The following is a 20,020-nucleotide window of genomic DNA, read 5'->3' on the forward strand; positions in this document are numbered from 1 at the left end:
AAACCATAAGAATAAACTTCCTACCTGTTTATACACTTACCACCCCTAAACACCACTTCAACTCTCTCAGAGTTTGTTTCCATCTATTTTCATTATTCTCTTGGAATAGTTCTGTTCACTTTGCTATAAGTCAGTATATTGAGTTTCCCCCCCAGTCCTCTCAATACTGGATCTTCTGATTGTATTCAAGTGGTTTTTCCATTTTTCAAAAATCCCTTGGCATTGGCATTGGCACATTTGCCACTTTTTCTTGTACTCTTTTGCCATTTCTTCTCAGTTTTCTTTCCATTTCAGATTTTTCTAACTGGTTCCTAAATGTTGAAATTCCTGAAGGCTTGTTCCTGATTTTCACTCCTCTCTCATGTTCCATTCTCTCTTTACACTATCTCATCTATGCCTATGACTTCAATTACTGTCTCTGGAATAATGATTCTGAAATTTCAATTTTTAGCTCCAAGTTGTCTGAATTTCAGACCTATCACACTGGCTAGCTACATCTTCACTTGGATATCTCAAAGACACCTGTTGTATATGCTAGAATTGAACCCATAGCTTTCTTTCCAGTCTTTGCCATCTTCCATTATTTCCTTGTGGGATAAATTGACATAATGATATTGAAAATTTATATTCAGAATTTGTGAGCTTTTTAAGTTTATTTATTTATTTTGAGAGAGACAGAGGCAGCATGGGTGGGGGAGGGGCAGAGAGAGAGGAAAGAGAGAATTCCAAGCAGCCTCCGTGCTGCCAGCACAGAGCATGGGGCTCGAACCCAGAAAGCTGTGAGATCATGACCTGAACCGAAACCAAGGGTCAGATGTTTAGCTGATTGAGCCACCCAGGCACCCCTACATTCAGAATTTGTGATGATAGATACTTGAGCCATCATTAAGGAAGAATTCATCGGAAGATAAATTTATAAATGGAAACAGTTTCTAGAGTGGTCTTATTTCAGTAAGATGGCTTCTCAACTGCTGTAGGCTATCCAGGGCAGCTGAATTAAAAGAAATTTCATGTAGTTCATAATATCTCACTGCAATGTTGTTTTTTTTTTTTAAATAACGTTACAACTTGTGTTGTCAGAAAAAAATTATTCTTCCGAAGTAATGCAACAATGAAATATAGGACATTTTCATTTTGGATGAAAATCTTATAATAGGAATTATTATAATTGAAAAATACAGGATGCTTTAAAAATATATATCATGCCATTTTGTTTAAAAAGAATTTTTAGTAAAATTGGAGGAAATGAAAAGTCATCATTTTGAATATTACATTTTGGATCTCCTGAGCAGGACCATATTAATAATAGGATCTCCACTATGAGGATAAAGGAAGATGCTGATTAATTTTAATTAAGTAAACCAGCCTATGGATTGGCTTTTGAAAAAAAAATTCTTAAGAATTTTATATCTCCTTTCAAATTACTGACACGGACAGAAGTGTGAGGTCATTTCTTAGACTTTTTCATGGTACCCAAAGTGAAAGGGAAGTGGAAGCATGATGAAAATCGGCCTCATTTGCCCGTTTTGAGCATAATAAGGCACTTTTACACAGACACTTAGGGCTCTCTTGTGGTTGTGCTAGTTCTAATTAATGCCTGCCACCTACCATCCCTGGGCTGAAGAACGAAACCAAGAGAATCCCTTCAGGGGGAGGAAAACGAATTTTAAAAAATGTCTCTCTGAAAGATTTCCTGTAAGCACTTTATGAAACAACATGAAATGATTGAAAATGTGTCTCTATAGTTTTCATTAATATGCTCACACTCTTGCTATGTATGTGGAATAATCAACAAAAAATAAGGGAGCATTTCTTTCCATGTAGGATGCAAACATTATGGGCAAGTCACATTTTAATTTCATACTTGATGTTTCAGCTTATGCTATGTTTTTAGTTAGTGCTGGCCTATTAAGCTGCTAATTTATCTACCGTTGTGAAGGCCTCTGGAAATGCTGCTCTATAAATAATAGAGCAGTGATCCATAACCACCTCCCATGTAACAGCATCGAGTCCACTGCAGCTAATAGGAACGAACTGTTGGTTGCTAGGTGCCAAAATGCTGCTTGCCTATTTAGGAAGTGATATAGTTTTGTCTCCCTGCTAAGATGACAAAACTGTAATTAGAGATTAATCAAGAGCTACATTAGTGCCACAGTTTCCTGCAGTCTGACTTTTGTTGCCCACCAGCAGTTAAGTGCATCTGCCTGTATTTACCAGTTCTCTGGAGATTTAGAAATTTATTGTCATATTTACGGGAACAGCTGCCGTGCAAGTTGTCAAATCATAAAGAACTAACTCAAGAGAATGCATATAATTAACTAGTCTGTCTTTAGTCTATTTATTTCTAAAATGAGGCTTCATTTAAAAAGATTAAATAACATATTACATAACCAGCTATTTTTTTGTCCTTGGATTTTGTTATTTTTCATTAAAACATTTCCATAGTAATTTATACTGAATAAATAAAGATCAATTCAAATATTGGAAGGGAGACAAACACATGCTGATAGCAAAGGAAACTTGGATCTTGTGATTTTTCTGAGAGCTGGGCTGTTGATGTATGGTAACATCATTTAAGATCTAAACTGCTATGGTTTTTAAAGAAAAATAATGTGGAGTTATTATGGAATTCATCTTTGTTTAAGTTTCATTTGCTATTCCTTTAGAACTTTTGCTGTGTTTGCTTTGGGGCAAATTTTTCTGTCATTTCTATTTACATATATTGGATTTTTATTTTTTCAAATGCTGTAATATTTGGGCATGCTAATGACAAACATTTTTCTTTGTTGAAAGCCTGATATTCCTAGATGAATTTTGGTTTAGTTGATTACTATAGCAAATACAGTATCAAAATTAAGACTATTGAAATATTTTAAATCTTAATAAAGTTATGATCAACATTAAGTAATGAATGCCTTGTTATTTTTATCTATCTATCATCTATCTATCTATCTATCTATCTATCTATCTATATCTATGATTATCTTAAACCTTGAAGTGGAATTAAATATAATATCTATTTTTTACTGGTTTAGTTGTCACAGTAAACAGATAAATAGTTTTAAATGAAATCATTGGAAAATTGTATTTGTATAAGCACACTTTATAAAACTATATACATATCAGACACAGACACAACACACATTTTTAAGCAGATTCATAGTATGTATATTATTTTGCATTTAAAGAAAATACACTTTGATTCGATTTTGATTCTTCTGACTTACATCAGAATTTTGGAGCAGTTGTAATTCACTCTACTATTCAATCTGTTAATACAAAACTAGTTGCATTACAACTTATAAGTCTTTAATCACATTAAAAACTAAAAGCTACTTTGCAGTAAGTTGAGGTTTTATGCTCAGATTTTTAATTACAGTGCTGTATTTCAAGTATAAAATACTCTTAGACATCCATTTCACTAATTTTGGGCTCCATAGGAAAAGTACAATTTTCTCAGGGTGTTTGAGACTTTATTTACTCTTCCTCCCTAAAAGCAAAGAAAACAAAATAGACTGTTATTGCTGCAATTGTCCTGTTTCTAAAAAATACATAACATACAAGTATATGTATATGTATATAGTCTTATTCATATATATTCAGATAAAACCTCTGTCAGAAGTCTTTAGAAATATAATAAAAAAGAACTACAAGATCAGCTACAGAAGAAATTGTGCTGTCAAATTCATTTTGATGTTTGCATTTTTGTTTTCAGTCTAATGTGACAAACTTCCATCTATTTGAGAAGTATTGTTAATTTAGAAAAAATATGAAATCGAAGAAATGAAATATAGGAAGAAATTTTGCATCATTACTGAAAGAGCCCTGCAGGGACTGAACTGAGAGCTGGAAACGGATTCCCGGCTGCTAACTACACTTTTGTTTGTTTGTTCAGGAAAGCACCAGAGCCAACTCTAACACTGACGGTACAGAAGAAGCTGGCCATTAAAAAAAATATGAAATCAGACTTCTGATAATTTATATATATTGGAGTACACACTATATAATTTTCGAAGAATATGGATTTTGGTTGAAATCAGGTAAGTTCGTTTTTGGAAATACCAGAGACTCAATTGACAATTTTATAATTCATTTAGCTAGCATAGAATACATTGATTTTGAATAAAAAGACAACACCCTACTAATGTGTATAGTTTCTTACGGGTATTTTAAATACTAATATTTGCTTCAAATAACTTCTTATATTTTTAATCACACTGCTAGCATCTGTTAGTAAATATATATTTTAAAATGTAGAGTGTTATAAAATGAAAACACTATCAAATAGAATCTTCTGGAAAAAGTGTAACAAACTGTTAAAAATAATTAATAGGAATTTTTCTCCCTCCTCAGTATGTTCCCTTCTATTGAAGATATGGTTAGGACTCACAGTTCTTCAAAAATGTTAATTATAAGCAGCCTAGTTATAAGCTGAGGTCACAAATTATTTTACATAACACATTATTATCAATGCAGAAAAGCATTTCTGTGCAATGGAAGGGGGAGTGCTTTAGAAGCTAATCACTAGACGTGGTTTCATTACTATGTTATTTGTTCTACAGGTTATTTTAGAAACAATAATAATAGCAATAAAACTTGTTATTTTTCTTTTAGGAAGAAATTTAACACAATTATTAAAACCTAGAAAATGTCCATGAGCCTTGAATTATCAAATTCCAATGATTTAGTGTAGACTGAGGCTGAATATTCTTTCAACTTTGATGTACGAAATACTTCATATGTTAATTCATTTATTAGTGTGATGTGTTAATTAATTAGTGTTATAAACACAATACACAAACAATGAACACTATAACTTAGAGGATTAAACTAAATTCATCAGAGTCAGGCGCCTGAGTGACTCAGTTGGTTAAGCGTCCAACTCTTGATTTTGGCTCAGTTCATGATATCATGGTTTGTGGGTTTGAGCCCCACGTCGGCTTTGTACTGACAGCTCGAACCTGCTTGGGGTTTTCTGTCTCCTTCTCTTTCTGCCCCTCTTCTGCTCTCTTTCTCTCTCTCTCCTTCTCTCTCTCAAAATAGATAAATAAGCGTTAAAAAAAATTCATCAGATTCAAACATGTCTTGGAGTTGAATGCTATTTTGCTGTATTTTCGTTTTATGGTCTCAGGAGAATTAATTTCCTTTGACTCAGTTTCCCCATCTGAAAACAAAGAGAGAAAATAAAAATCTAGCACACAAAGTGGTTGGAGATTTATACTGTTTGAAACATGTAAAATGCTTAAGGTTCTTGGCACATCTTACTGTTTCAAATATTCCTTTAGATATGGTTATTATTCCTAAGAGTGAATATCCTTAAAACCTACTCCTGAGGCCAGGGTTCTTCTCGGATCCAGGACCAAGAGGCTTTGAGTTGCTGGAGCTGAACTCCAGGAAGGAAGGTGAGGGAGCTGCAAGAATATGGCCCAAGGACAGGGCCACACACACCACCATGTTGCCTTCACTTTTCCTTCTTTCTCACATCAAGTTGCCGGGTCCTCTCTGCTGTCTGCTTCTTGGCTTTCTTAACCTTGTCATATGCACCTGGCAGGAGAGAGGAACCCTGAGGGGCTCAGCCATCTTCCTGGCCCTGCTGTCTAGCCCCAGAGCTATGGATTGGCAGCTTAGTGACTGGGTCTGCAGACTGGAACAACAAGGACTGTGCCACAAGACAGAGTTTAGTGGACCAAAGTTGGAGGGCAACAGTGTTATCTAACCATGGGGAACAATTTGGAAAAAAGGAGGATGCACTTACCCCAGCTGCCTTCGATCAGTATCTCCAAGCCTGAAAGCTGGTAGACTCCTTCTGCTAAACATGAGGATCAAAAAAGGGAGAAAAATAAAGTTAGGCTTAGTGATAGTGTGCATCCTCAGGAAGGCACCTCAAAGAAGGCACCAGGCTGCAGAAAAGTCAATGCAGCAAATGACCAACCAACAAGGAAGGGTGAGCACATCAGCAATTGATCAGATGCCTCGAACATGCCAAGTGCAGTGTTACAAGCCAGGTACTCTGTAGCACTCAGATGGAAGAGGAGTTGGGGAAGACCCACTTGCGGAAGCAAGTCTTCTTCACATGCCTAGGAGAGTATCACCTGCTCTGGGATTATCTGAATTTTTGTTTAGGCAGCAGGAGGGGCACTCTGTGTACATGCCCTCTTCATTTGAATGAGTTAGAGGATGTGGTTCTTCACTCTCCCACCTTGGGCCAGTCAGGACAACCATGCTAACATGATGAGGGAAATCTAAGGTATGCTTCCTATACCCAAAGAGAGGCTGCTGGCTCCCACATTGAGACTGTCACCTCACAATCACCAAGATTTGCAGTGGAGGAGGCAAAGTCTATAGAGGGGGCCAGCTGCTGCCCCCAGCAGAGGGGGTGCATCTGCTTCCTGGTGAGTACCTATTCTCAACCCTACAGATGTTAAAGGGGTCCTGGAAGAGGCAAGAGTCTCCACCACCAAAAGGAAACAGGCACTCTAAACTGGGACAGCCTTTCGGGAGGTAAATTTTACCATCAAATTTTAAAATGTACTTTCTCTTTGATCCACTAGTAGGAATTTGGATTTGAAGGAGTATCCCAAAATAAATATACAAGGATGTCCACTGCAGCATTGTTTATAGTAAACCCCCAACTGTAACAAACCAAAATCTTGGTCAACAGGGATTGACATATTAAAAAATTATGATAGACAGAAGACTTTATGGGCAAACTAGAAAGATCTTTAAGGAATAATGAGTGAAAAAAGTGAAGCCTAGTACAATATATAAAATATCACTTTGGGGTTTAAAATGAACAAATGAATGCATGAAATATAAAAAGAGATACTCAGGTATGCGCACAGTCTTTGTCTTCTTTGTTTTCCTCAAAGCAATTATAAGAACTTAACAGTGGTTTCATTCGGAGAGAGGCTGAAGGTGGAAGAGAAGGACACATTTACTACTCATTTTATACCTTTCTGTAATTCAAATTGTCAAACCTTAAATAAGTTTCATTGTATTATCATTTGTCTTGTCAATAGGGGCTCTCTTGATGGGAGGTTATGGTCCATTTTTAGTTTGTATCTTTGTCAAAGAGAGAGAGAAACTCGTGGTAAGAAATAATCCTTCTTCTTCTAGATGCTGTATATGTCAATGAGATGTTTAGCTGTGATGCAGCCATTTTGTGAACATGAGGTAATCTAGTTAGTGGGTGGCAATCAGAAAGATAGAAAGACCAAGGACCTCAGCTTTCTTGATGAGTAGCTGAATTATCCAACCCTTCACTATTTAGGACATAATATAATGTAAGAGAAAAGATTATCCTTATTGTTAAAGTCAGTGGAGTCAGGATTTTATGTTACTTGCAGTTAAAATAAACCTAAACTGATACACCATCTATTGAAGAGATAAAAGGCATGTTCTATGTTCTAAAAGGCAGGGATTGAGATGCAAAGGTCAGATTATACTAGGCTACAAACTTCAGCTTCAAAGTGAGATACAAATGACTGTTAAATGTGAAAAACTCAACCTCACTCTTAAAGAGAAGGGCATTTTAAAACTACAATGAAATGACATTTTTTATCTCCATGTTGACAAAGAACAAAAAGCTTGATCACATCCAATAGTGTCAAAGGGAAATCAGCATACCCATTTATAAACAGTATAGAGCTACGGAAAGCATTTTGTTAATAATTTTCAAAACTAAAAATCGAACCCCAACAACTCTGCTTTGCAAGAGGATGTACATAATGATAGTCATTACAGCATTGTTTGCAAATTCAAATTAGCTAAAAACTACCCAATTGCCTATCATAAGGGGAACAATTAATGAATCACATTACATTAATATTGAATTCTTTGAAGTCATTAAAAAATGAAAATATATCAAATAAATATTGAGAAAAACAATTTGCAGAATAGTACAGAATGGTATACTGCCACTTGTGTGTGTGTGTGTGTGTGTGTGTGTGTGTGTGTGTGTGTGTGTTGGGGGGTTATTTGAAAAAGTATAAACCGAATCTGGAATGATAAACAAAAACCCAATAACATCAGTTGCACTAAGGAGGGGGATTAGGTGGATAGGTGGATGCAAGCAAGAGAAGGAAGAAAGACTGACTTTCACTATATACCTCTATGTACCTACTGAATTTTGTGCCATGCACTTATATTAGCTATTCAGAATGATTCATTAGTAGAAGGAGAGATAATCATAATAATAAAAGAATAGGTAGCTTTTCAGCCTTTTGGCTAAGATCAAGTGTGGTACCTGTTCTTATCCATTTAATATCTGATTTTTCCTCTATCCAGTAAGAAAATAATAACTTAATGGAGGAATATCACAAGATATTAAGCTAGAAAAATTATTATTTTTATAAATGTGAAGGTATATTTAATTTTAAATATTCATTTATTTAAAAATGTTAATAGATGGGTGCCTGGATGGCTCAGTTGGCTAAGCATCCGACTTTGGCTGAGGTCAAGAACTCGCAGTTTGTGAGTTCGAGCCCCACATCGGGCTCTGTGCTGACAGCTCAGAGCCTGGAGTCTGCTTCTGATTCTGTATCTCCCTGTCTCTCTGCCCCTTTCCCACTCATGCTCTGTCTCTGTCTCTCTCTTTCAAAACAATAAATGTTAAAAAAATTTAAAAATAAATAACTAAAAAAATATATTAATAGAGATGGAATGAGTCTTCACATAACAAAGGGTGACTAACACGGAAAAAAAAAGAAAATCAGGCAAACACAAAAATGTGCAGAGAATCTGAGATGTATTTTCACTACCATTCTACAACTACATCGCTTTTAATATTCTTATTGGATTTATTTCGAGAATACACTCATGTTGAATGTACATATTTATTTACACAAAATTCAATTAGGCAACTAGTTTGTATTCTGATTTTTCCCTTTGTCCCATTTATTATATTTTGAGCATTTTTATTGTCATCAATGAACTTTAAGAAATAATTTTAATGGATATATAATAATTCAATGGCTGTGGTATCACTTTTTAACTCTTTGTCATTATTCATAATTAGAATGCTTGCTGTTGTCACATAAGCACTACAATGAAATTTTTCTACATATATTGGTGTCCATCTCCTTAGGATGAGTTCTGGCAACAACTATTAATTGCTTTGCCAAAAGGTTATGTTGATTTTTACTTATGTAAGTACTTTATGAGAATCCTTGTCCCACCCAACAATTTCTACTTTTGGAAATTTTTTTGTTTGCCAGTTTTATGAAAGTTAATGGCATCTTTAAAAATCTTGCATTACTTATTTGTAACATAAACCTTTATTTATGTGTTTAGCGTCCATTTGTATTCCTTCTGTTCTAAAATGTCAAATGATTTGGGACATTTTTTCTGTAGCAGAGTTAGTAACTCACTTATTTGACTTGAAAGTTATCTTTGTCTCTCTGTGTCTCTCTCAAAAATAAGTAACATTAATTTTTTTTTAATTTAAAAACAAGGATGCCTGGGTGGCTCAGTCAGTTAAATGTCCAACATAGGTTCAGGTCATGATCTCACAGTTCGGGAGTTCAAGCCCTGCATCAGGCTCTGTGCTGACAACTCAGAGCCTAGAGCCTGCTTCGGATTCTGTGTTCCCTCTCTCTCTGCCCTTCCCCCAGCTCATGCTTTGTCTCTCTGTCTCTGTCTCTCAAAAAATAAATAAACATTAAAAAAATTAAAAATAAAAAAAGAAAGTTATCTGTAGAATACTATTTGTTGCAAACATCGTATCTCATTTTGCCGTATGCCTAATGAATTTGGTTTTGAAATTATAGACATGCAACATTTAACATATTGAATTATGTCTATACACGTTTGCACCTAGAAATTTATCTCCCTTTCCTAGATATATTGATATTCTGTTATTTCTACTAGATCTTTTGAATGATTTTAACTTTTATATCTAATGTTTTAGCATATTTGTGCATTATTTCCACCTAAGATATATAATAAAATCTAGCTTCTCTTCTCTAACTAATTAGCATAATACTTCTAAAATCATTTAGAGAGTAAGCATTTATTTCTTCACTGATTTGTTATATAACATTTTTAGTCATACCAAACTATTATATATGCTGGAATCTATATCTGATTTCTGAATCTATATATCTGATTTATCTCTATTGAGCCTCCTTATACTTCTTCAAAAATGAACATGCAGTTTAAAATTTTGTTAGCAAATATTTAAACTTTAAAATCAAGGGTGCATGGATGGCTCAGTCATTGAGTGTTCGACTTCGGTTCAGGTCATGATCTCATGGTTCATGAGTTTAAGCCCCATGTAAGGCTCTGTGCTGACAGCTCAGAGCCTGGAGCCTGCTTCGGATTCTGTGCCTCCCTCTCTCTCTGCCCCTTCCCCACTCACGCTCTGTCTCTCTCTTTCTCAAAAACAAACATTAAAAAAATAAAAATAAAACTTTAGAATTATCTTTCTAAATTTATTTGTATTTATTGGATCCCATTTATTCTTCTATATGACCTTTGTCCATTCCCAAATAAATCCCCTTAGTGTTTTGTTTGGGGGAACACACACTTTGGGGAAAACACACTTTGGGGGAAAAATGCTGTTCCTTACAAAATCAAATCTTTCCATCAAACAACGTAATTTCTCATCTCTGCATGTAGCCATTTTTATGTCATACATTATTGGGTTTTAAAAAATATTTTATGAGGATTTTTATGTGTTTAGAACTTCTATAAAATCATTTACTAAACATTGTGGTAATCCTCTGAGGTAGATATTTTTATTGCTATCATCATGATGTGGTAAGAAAATTGGGATTTACAGAGATTAACTAATTTACTCAACATCCCATGCTAGTGAGTGGCAGAGGCGAGTTCTATGTAACCCCAAGCCCGTAGGCTTACCTATCATGCCTGTTGCCTCCCAGTTATTATAGGTTTAATAACTCGTGAAGGAATTCTGTTCCCCAAAATACTACTTAATACAATATAATTAAATATAACAGTTTAATGGTCTTTTCCCACTTGGCTTTTTGTATAAAAACTGAATAGTTTTCTGAGAAATAGTTATATGAATAATTATTTTACTGTCCCATCATTTAGCTTTTTTACTTAGACCAGGACTATTCAACTTGCACTTATTTCAAGATTCCATAAATAAGACTCATAAGAAAAAAAGGGGAAATAAAACTTCATTTTTAATCCCTATACATTCCAAAGGCATTCAAGCCTAGACTCTCATTTCTCCTGTCACTCTCCATACCCAGGAGACACAAGACACCATGGAAGGTTAAACATTTCCCATAACAGGCTTGGCAAAACTCCACAATAGCTAGGTGACCAGGGTAGTCTCTGAAGGTGACTCTTTTCCTGAGCATGTTGTTTACTGCCGTACAGGTGTTTTTCAGCTGTATAATTATTTCCATCAGGGCTTTAATTTTAATGTGGATAATTTTGCTCTTCAGACTTCTCTGGTGTCCAAATATGCATCATTTATTAATATGCCCTTAAATTCATAGATAATCTCTGACTACCATTCTTCAGTATAAAATTAAGTACAGTTCAGGATATAACAACCACACTAACACTTAATGTTAGGTTTGCTCTTTTATTAACATGTATATCACACCAGGAAATTAACTTTGTACAGGTTAAGTTTTGCAACTTGAATATGAGATCCCAGGTACATTCTTTTATTACTAAAGGAAAAAAACTGGGCCTGGAAACATCGTTAATATTCTATTCTTCAACTTCTTCATTGGCTAAGTAACTATTGATGTTCTAGAATTTTACTTCGTGTAACTGAAATCCCGGTGATAAGAGACTTGCTCCTAAATCTTGATAGATATTTCTGAAGGGGTTTCAATTCTTTTTATTTGAATCATGACACTGAACTGTGTTTTTTACTTTTGGTCACAGAGGAAAAGTGGTATCTATGGCAACAGAAAGTTGAAGTGCGGTTCCTGACAGGGTTTTCATGTGACAGAAATGACAGCCATCTTTGTTAAGTAATACTATGTTAAGATGCTATCTTTTGTGTCAGCTTTACTGTGATATCCAAAATTGTGGAATTACAACTTTAAAGAAAAAGACAGCTCAGCAATTAAAGGGGATATTATAGTATCTTTAGACGAAGTTCTTGTGACCTGCCTTTCGGTTCAGTGTTTGATTTATAAAGCAGCATGGACTAGTGTTCCAAAATCATGATTAGTTAATTAAAAGATGTCAGTGTTGTGCCTGCACCAAACATGTTTCTTAGAAAAGTGACTAAAATTACACATGTGGCTAATTTTGACTTCTTTCTTATCTTATGTGTTATAAAAATGAAAAGTTCAAGGTATTCAGAAGTTGCGGTTGGCAAAATTTAATTACTGTTATTTAAGATGGGTTCTTTTTTTCTTCTCATTTTATTTTTTTTTAAAAAGATCCCACTATCTTCCTCAACTGCCCCAACATAAAACATAGAAACAGACACAGATAGACACACACCACACTTTTTTTTAAGTTTAAATTGAGTTTTATTTTAAAGTTTATTTATTTTGAGAGAGAGAGAGAGAGAGGGTAGGGAAGGGGCAGAGGGAGAGGTAGAGAAAGAATCCCAAGAAGGTTCTGTGCTGTCAGCGTGGAACCTGACATGGGGCTCAAACCATGAGCTGTGAGATCATGACATGAGGGGAAATCAAGAGTCGGTTGCTTAACTGACTGAGTCACTCAGGTGCCCTGAGATGGTTTTATTTATTTCGGTTTTGGTTTTGTTTTTTTATTTTTTTGTTCTGTTTTGTTTTGTTTTGTTTTTTAAATTGTAGTGGTGTATGCCTAATATAACATGCAGCATTTTAAGTGTACTGTTTGGTGGCATTATGGTACTACCATCACCACTGTTCCTTCATAGAACTCCTTTCATTGTGTAAAACTGAAACTCTGGACTTCTTAAGCAATAATTCCCCATTACTCTCCTCCCCACAGCCCCAGGGAACCACCATTCTACACTCTGTGTCTATACCTTTGACTATGCTAGTGCTGCAGATGAGTGGAATCATATGGTACCTATATTCTTGTGTCTTATTTAGCATGATGTCCTCAAGTTTCATCTATTTTGTAGCATGTGTCAGAATTGCCTTCCTTTTTAAGGCTGAATAATATTCCGTTGTATGTATCTACCACATTTCGTTTATCCATTCTTCCATTGATAGACACGTGGACTTCTTTAATCTTTTGACTATTGTTAAGACGTGGTGCTGTGAACATGAGTGTTTAATTCTCTCTTCAAGTTCCTACTTTCAGTTCTTTGGGATATGTACCCAGAAATGGAATTTTGCTACATCATACAAAAATTCTATTTTTAATTTTTTTAGGAGGTGCCATACAGTTTTTCATAGTGACTATACCATTTTATTGTTTAAAAAAAATTTTTTAATGTTTATTTATTTTTAAGAGAGAGAGACAGAGAGAAAGAGCCTAAGTGGGGGAGGGGTACTGAGAGGGAGACACAGAATCAGAAGCAGGCTCCAGGCTCCAAGCTGTCAGCACAGAGCCTGACACGGGGCTCGAACTCACGAGCTGTGAGATCATGACCTGAGCCAAAGTCAGACACTCAACTGACTGAGCCACCCAGGCACCCCATGACTATACCATTTTAGACTCCCAACACAACAGTACACAAGTGTTCCAATTTCTCAGCATCCTTACTAACACTTGTTATTAACTGTACACACCACACTTTAAACGGTATCTCAGCATTTGAGGATAATGTAATGAAAGATTATGTGAACTCTGGTATCAATGTTCAAATTCCAGATCTTGAGTTTACTGTATGACAATAGGCAGCATTTAGCTTCTTTGAACTTTAGTTTTGCTATCTGTAAATAAAGATAATAATAGTACATACTATTGGATATGTTTTTGTAACAGACGAGCAGGATACTGCATGTAAAATACTTCACACCCAAACCATCATCTATTTAGCCTTTACTAAGGCTCAATTCTTTAAGTGAGGGCAGACAAAGTATCTTAGTTCAGATTGCTGTAACAAAACCACAGACTGGGTAGCTTAAACAACAAACATTTATTTCTTAAAGTTTTAGAGTCTTGAAGCCCAAGATCAAAAGGCTAGCATAGTTGAGTTCTTGGTAAAGGCTCTCTCTCTGTCCATCTTCTCTTTGCATCCTCACATGGCAAAGAGGGAGAGAGGGAGGGAGTGAGGGAGGGAGAGACTCAGAGAGGGAGGGAAGGAAGGAGGGAAGAAGATTAACTCTTTTCCTCTCCTATCTTGGGGGCTCCACTCTCATGAACTAATTACTTCTCAAAGCTCCCACCTGTAAATGCCATTACATAAAGGCTTCAGCATATGAATTTTCAGGGGGCATAAGCATTCAGTCTATAACACGAGGAAACTAATGTTATGAAGATCTCAGTTCCAAGTAACAGAAAACCAGAAAGGATAATTACACTTCATTTTATTTATCTACATCTTTTTCTTTTACAAAGCCCCCACTTTGGGGCGCCTGGGTGGCGCAGTCGGTTAAGCGTCCGACTTCAGCCAGGTCACGATCTCGCGGTCCGTGAGTTCGAGCCCCGCGTCCGGCTCTGGGCTGATGGCTCAGAGCCTGGAGCCTGTTTCCGATTCTGTGTCTCCCTCTCTCTCTGCCCCTCCCCCGTTCATGCTCTGTCTCTCTCTGTCCCAAAAATAAATAAACATTGAAAAAAAAAAATTAAAAAAAAAAAAACAAAAAAAAAAAACAAAGCCCCCACTTTGGCTTCCCCACTATCATTGCCATGAGGACTCAATAGTCATCTTCCTTTCACTTATGGATTTCTTTCCCATTGTCATATGATTCCTTGATTCAGATCAGTTCATCAAATATTTTTATTAATTATATTTTTATGTGTATATCATCTTTTTACTACATTAGTAGATTCTTTAGGGCAGAAATCATTCCATATATTTTTCCCCTGATATTTTTTTACTTCTGTATGTAACATTGTTATTGATCAGTGTGCATTTCACAGTTTGTTGGTGTTAATATTTGACTAGTCCTAATGAAACCTTGCTGTCTTATCAAATTTACATGTAGTTTTAAAAGAGGCCAGTCAATAGACTGAATGTTTATATTTAGAAAGTTTTACTAATTATCCTATGTCATTCCCCATATTGAAATTAGGGAACACAAGTGTTATTAATTCACTGATATTTAGAATTCTCACACCTACCAAGGCCAAGTTAGCTTAGTCATTTGCATAGATAAGAGACAAAAAGTTTGGTTTCCTGAAGATCTAGTTCAAGGTTCTAGTCACACTAAGTTGATCCCCATATTGAAGCTATGCTTATTTTGCAGTTTTGGAGTTTTCTACCTTTTTTTAGATGCATCTGTTGTGCTGAAATGGTGTTTCTCAAGGCTTCCTTTGTTGTGTGTTGAGATGTAATTTTTGACTCTTTATTATGTTTCAGGCATAAAACATTGATTGGATGGGTTCTAAGTAAGGTGACCCAGGACTGGAATATTGAAATACCAACTTGAAAAATTCCTAGCTATATTATATTTGGAAAATGTACTAAACTTGGATAAGTTTTATTTTAATTACATGAAAAATGAGAATAATAATCCTAGCCATAGAATTAGAAAGATTTGAAAGGATAGCACATGCAGAATACTCATGACAATGCCTATCATAAAATAAGCTCAAAAAAATGTTAGTGTTTCTGATCATAATTTTGAATTGTTCAAAATAATGTTTCCCTAAGTCTAGACTTCTATCTCTTGTAGGTTGGATTGCGTTCGTATTTTGGGGGCCCTGATTTTTGAAGTGAACAGAAATAATTTTACTGAGAAAATGAATGCCTGTAGTTTTGGTATCATACTACCACCACTATTAAGCTACTACTCCTGGTACTCCTTGGTTTTTCCATGGTGAGAACAACTTACTGTCCTTGCAAAGGCAGAGATTTGGGAGAGTGTTTGGGAGAGAAGCAAGTAAAAAGCTAGCATGGGAATCACTGAGGGAGAGAGGATAGTTTATGGCAGCTAAGAACCCACGCCCTAGGCCAATTCGAGGGCTAAGTTCAGACATAGTAGAGAACACAAATGGTGGAGGTAACTCAGGGCTAAAAGTGGGAGAACAGAAAGTATTGTCCTCATGAAATAATGATTATGAATTTATTATGAATAAATGAATGCCTTTCTTATGAATTTTAAGATTTATAGATGATATAAAGGAATTGTTATACTATGTGATATATATGAAATCAAGGCAGAAACTAAATTTGGAAAATATATCAATTTCTCAAGGATTATTTACTAATGAAGGTCTGTACTTCATGGGGGGCAAGATATCTGAGTAAAGCAGAAAACATCTATAAACTGCTCCTTTGTAATATCTACAGACTAGGTTATCTCTCAAATAGTTCTATTTAAAGAAGAAAGATTGAAAATGTCTTTAATAATGGTAACATTTTACATTTAGAAATGCTTGAAATAATGGATTAATATGCAGAATTTAACTTTAGCCAGTTGAGCTACACCAATACATAATAGATATCCTGATAGATTATTCAGAATATTAAATAGATTCAACATAAGGGGGGAAAAGTGGGTATAAGTTTTTACATATTCAGCCACACTAATATAAAACTCATTTTATAACTAATTACAATATTTCTGTGTCTTTACTGAAGTGTCAAACATTTATGTTAAAATTTCAAAATCACTATAATTTAATCACACATAAATATAAAATTTTTCCTACCATGTAGAGATTAAAAAGACAAGATTAAAAACTGAACTGGAAGCATATTTTAAGTATTCACTGAAAATTAGTAAGAATTATTTCAGTGTCAAATTATCTTGCATTTTATTCAAATGCCTTAAGGTTTACACGTTTTCTACTGAGTTTTTGGATATTCGGATATTATTTTGCCAGGAAGAGTGAAGAAATCAAAACAAGTGTTTAAAAAGTGATATAAAATAAAAAAAGTTCCACTGGGTTAGAGAAGAACTCTTGTATAGTTGTAACTTGAGCAATCACTTGGGATCAAACGCTAAATCCAAAAGGCAGCTGCACAGTACAGATGAACAATTTTGTTCTCCACAATTACCTTGATTGTAGATAATCTGATTTGGACTGCTGTGTGTGTGTGTGTGTGTGTGTGTGTGTGTGTGTACACGCGCGCGCGCGTGTATGTCTAATCTTATATAAGAGTTGATGCCTTTGGTGGCTGAATTAGGTCAAAATACAAAAGACAAAATAGATAATAAGTAAGAAACATTATCAAGATTTTAAATCCACAATTGTACTCTATTTCCCCAAACCCAGAGCTTTGATGAAAATTGTTTATTGCATGGCTAAGTTCTTATCTGAAGACATCTTCTGGGCTTTGAAGATTTTATCATAGTCTTAGAAATAAAAAATTGAGCAAATTGCAGTGCTTTTCTATAATTTTGTAAAACAGGGTGTTTCAAGATAAATTATACCAGTGGACTGTATCTGTCTTGTACCACAAAACACATGTAAAATACCTGTAATTTAGTCATTTCAAGGCATGCATGAAAAAGGTAATAAACACAAACACAGACATCCTAGTTTGCAGACATGCAGACTTCACAAGTTAGAAAGATCTCAGGCTTACTAAATATCAAAGATGAAATCTGTACTGCACACCAAACTACTGAAAATTGCCTTCAAATTTAAGGTGCAATTTATTTCAAATGGGGTAAAGTTGTAGCTGGAAGCATTGAAGCAGACAGCTACACCTAGATTGATTATTTTCTATTTACAATACAAACCCATATACAAATATGTATAAACAATATATGCCCCAAATTATGTTCTTTATTATTGAGTTTTTAAAGTCTTGAGAGTTCTAATAGTTAATTTATATCAAAAAGCTTTATTTTAAAGCATATTTTGGCCTTCAAATCTTTGAAAAAATTTCCAGTTTTTCTTAAGGTTTTTTGGTGTGCTTGAACATTTTTATTTACAATAAAATAATATTAATGACATTAAATTATAAGACCATCTTTTTCCTTGTAGTAAACTCAGTTCAAAATAAAATGTGATTTTATTACTAAAATAAATATTTTTTCTTTCACTTGACTGAGAGTAACCATCCTACTCTCATTTTTTCTAATAAATATATATAACCCCAGGTAGAAAGGATATGAAGGCATCAAGGGTGCCTATATATATTATATTAATATAATTAATACATATAAATAGCATAATGTATAATTAATATATAATATATATTAATTAATATATATAACATATATATATAATGCAGTAAAACTATAACTGCAATACTTAGGTTTCACTTAACTTTATTGTTACAAGATGCTAATGTAAAGGAAAGAAGATCATTGGATCACTGAAGTACCCTTCCACCTGCTTGCCTGCCTTCCTTCCTTCCTTCCTTCCTTCCTTCCTTCCTTCCTTCCTTCCCCTTACCTCCATCAGATTGTGATCCATGCATTTTCCTCACTATTTCAGGGAAGGATATATCTAAATAAGTGGAAAATTCCACAACTGCAATATGGATACAGTTTCAATGGGCAACTTAGCATGTATAGAACATTGAAATTGATCTCTGGAAAAACAGACCTTTTGTCTTTTACCTATTCAAGAGAATGAGTTAACTTAATTGACTTCTATGAAGTAAGAGAATTCAAAGTATCAATATGATAATAGCACTTGTCCTACCTATGCCAATTTAGGGAAAGGCATAACATAATTAGTAAAATTAATCTTTCGGTAAAAAGTAAAAAGCTAAGAGTAATGTACATATATAGGAGCAGAAAAGTTTTTACTCACAAAGTGACAATGATGGTAAAGGGTGTAATTGGGTTTGTGTTGGAAAACTTCTGGTTTGAGTCAATTTTATAGAGTACTTTCTGACATTGTGTATTCCTCTTGTGATCTTGGTTACTTCAAAGGCTCTCCCTTTCCTTAATAGCCTTGTGTTTATTGCAATGGTTTTTATGGTAGCATCAGGAAAGCTTTTCTTATACTTCCATAGGTCAGCCTTCATGAGCTTGTGACCTGTGATGTCAGAAAGGGTTCGCCATTCAAAAGGACCTTGTGCTTGGTTTAAGGTTGTCACTGTGTTGAAATTTTTGATAATATAATTGTTGAACTTGTGTTTAGACTTGTAAGTGAAATTCAGTGGAACAATGGGATATGAAGATGAACAGAGGAGATGCTCATATTATACACGTCTGTTGCATTTCATGGTGTCATTTGCATAGAGTATTTGCAACACCAACAGCACAGAATTCCAGAGGACCCAGGAGTGTGGAAGCTCAGTTAGGCTCAGAGTACAAGCTAAGTGTATTACACTTCCACTGAGTTAATGGGGGTGCTGACAAGAAACCACCCTTTATGTTATTCAAGCCAGAACTTGCTTTGAATATGGAAAGGAGGCAATGGCCTTCTAAAAACCCAGAGGATCAAGGCACCCTATCATTCTTTTTACCTGTATTACTTCCCGATATTAGCCAACACTTAAGTTGAAAATGATAACTTAGAAGTAAAGGGCAACACACATTTCGTCTTTCTTTCAGTTCTTCTTACTCATTGATAAAATGTGCATGTGTCAAGTGAAATAAAACCAATGAGTTATTTTCTACCAACTTTTTCACTGTTTCAGTAACAGTGAAAGGCATACACAAACACAACTAAGGAATACAAATTGTGTAATTTTGGTGATTCTGTATGAGTTAAATGTTCTTATCTTTGCGTTAAAACTGGCATCACACAGTATAAAGACAAATGGTAAAATCCATGATAATATTTTTAACTTTATTTTGTCTTTACGTATAGTAACATTAAATAGCAAAATATATTATGACAAGTTGAGAAAGAGTGTGTGGAAGAAAGAAAAGGCTTTATATTTTAGCACCTTTAATAGTAGTTTTTCATGTTTTTTTTTGAACAAGAGAACTTGTGTTTTTATTTTTCATTGGGTTCCGCAAATTATGCAGCTGGCTTTGTATTTCTAAATATTTGAAAAATATGATTGAGTGTTCCTATGTGTATACAATGGTGACAGAAACCTGGTATGAGGCATGGGAGA

General features: G+C 34.8%; 1 pseudogene; it reads left to right on the plus strand.

The window, feature by feature from the left end:
• The first annotated feature begins 8,206 nt into the window (after positions 1-8,206).
• LOC115527023 lies at positions 8,207-8,344 on the plus strand (annotated as a pseudogene).
• Positions 8,345-20,020: the final 11,676 nt, after the last annotated feature.

Source organism: Lynx canadensis, chromosome A1 (assembly GCF_007474595.2).
Source record: "Lynx canadensis isolate LIC74 chromosome A1, mLynCan4.pri.v2, whole genome shotgun sequence".
Classification (NCBI taxonomy): Eukaryota; Metazoa; Chordata; class Mammalia; order Carnivora; family Felidae; genus Lynx; species Lynx canadensis.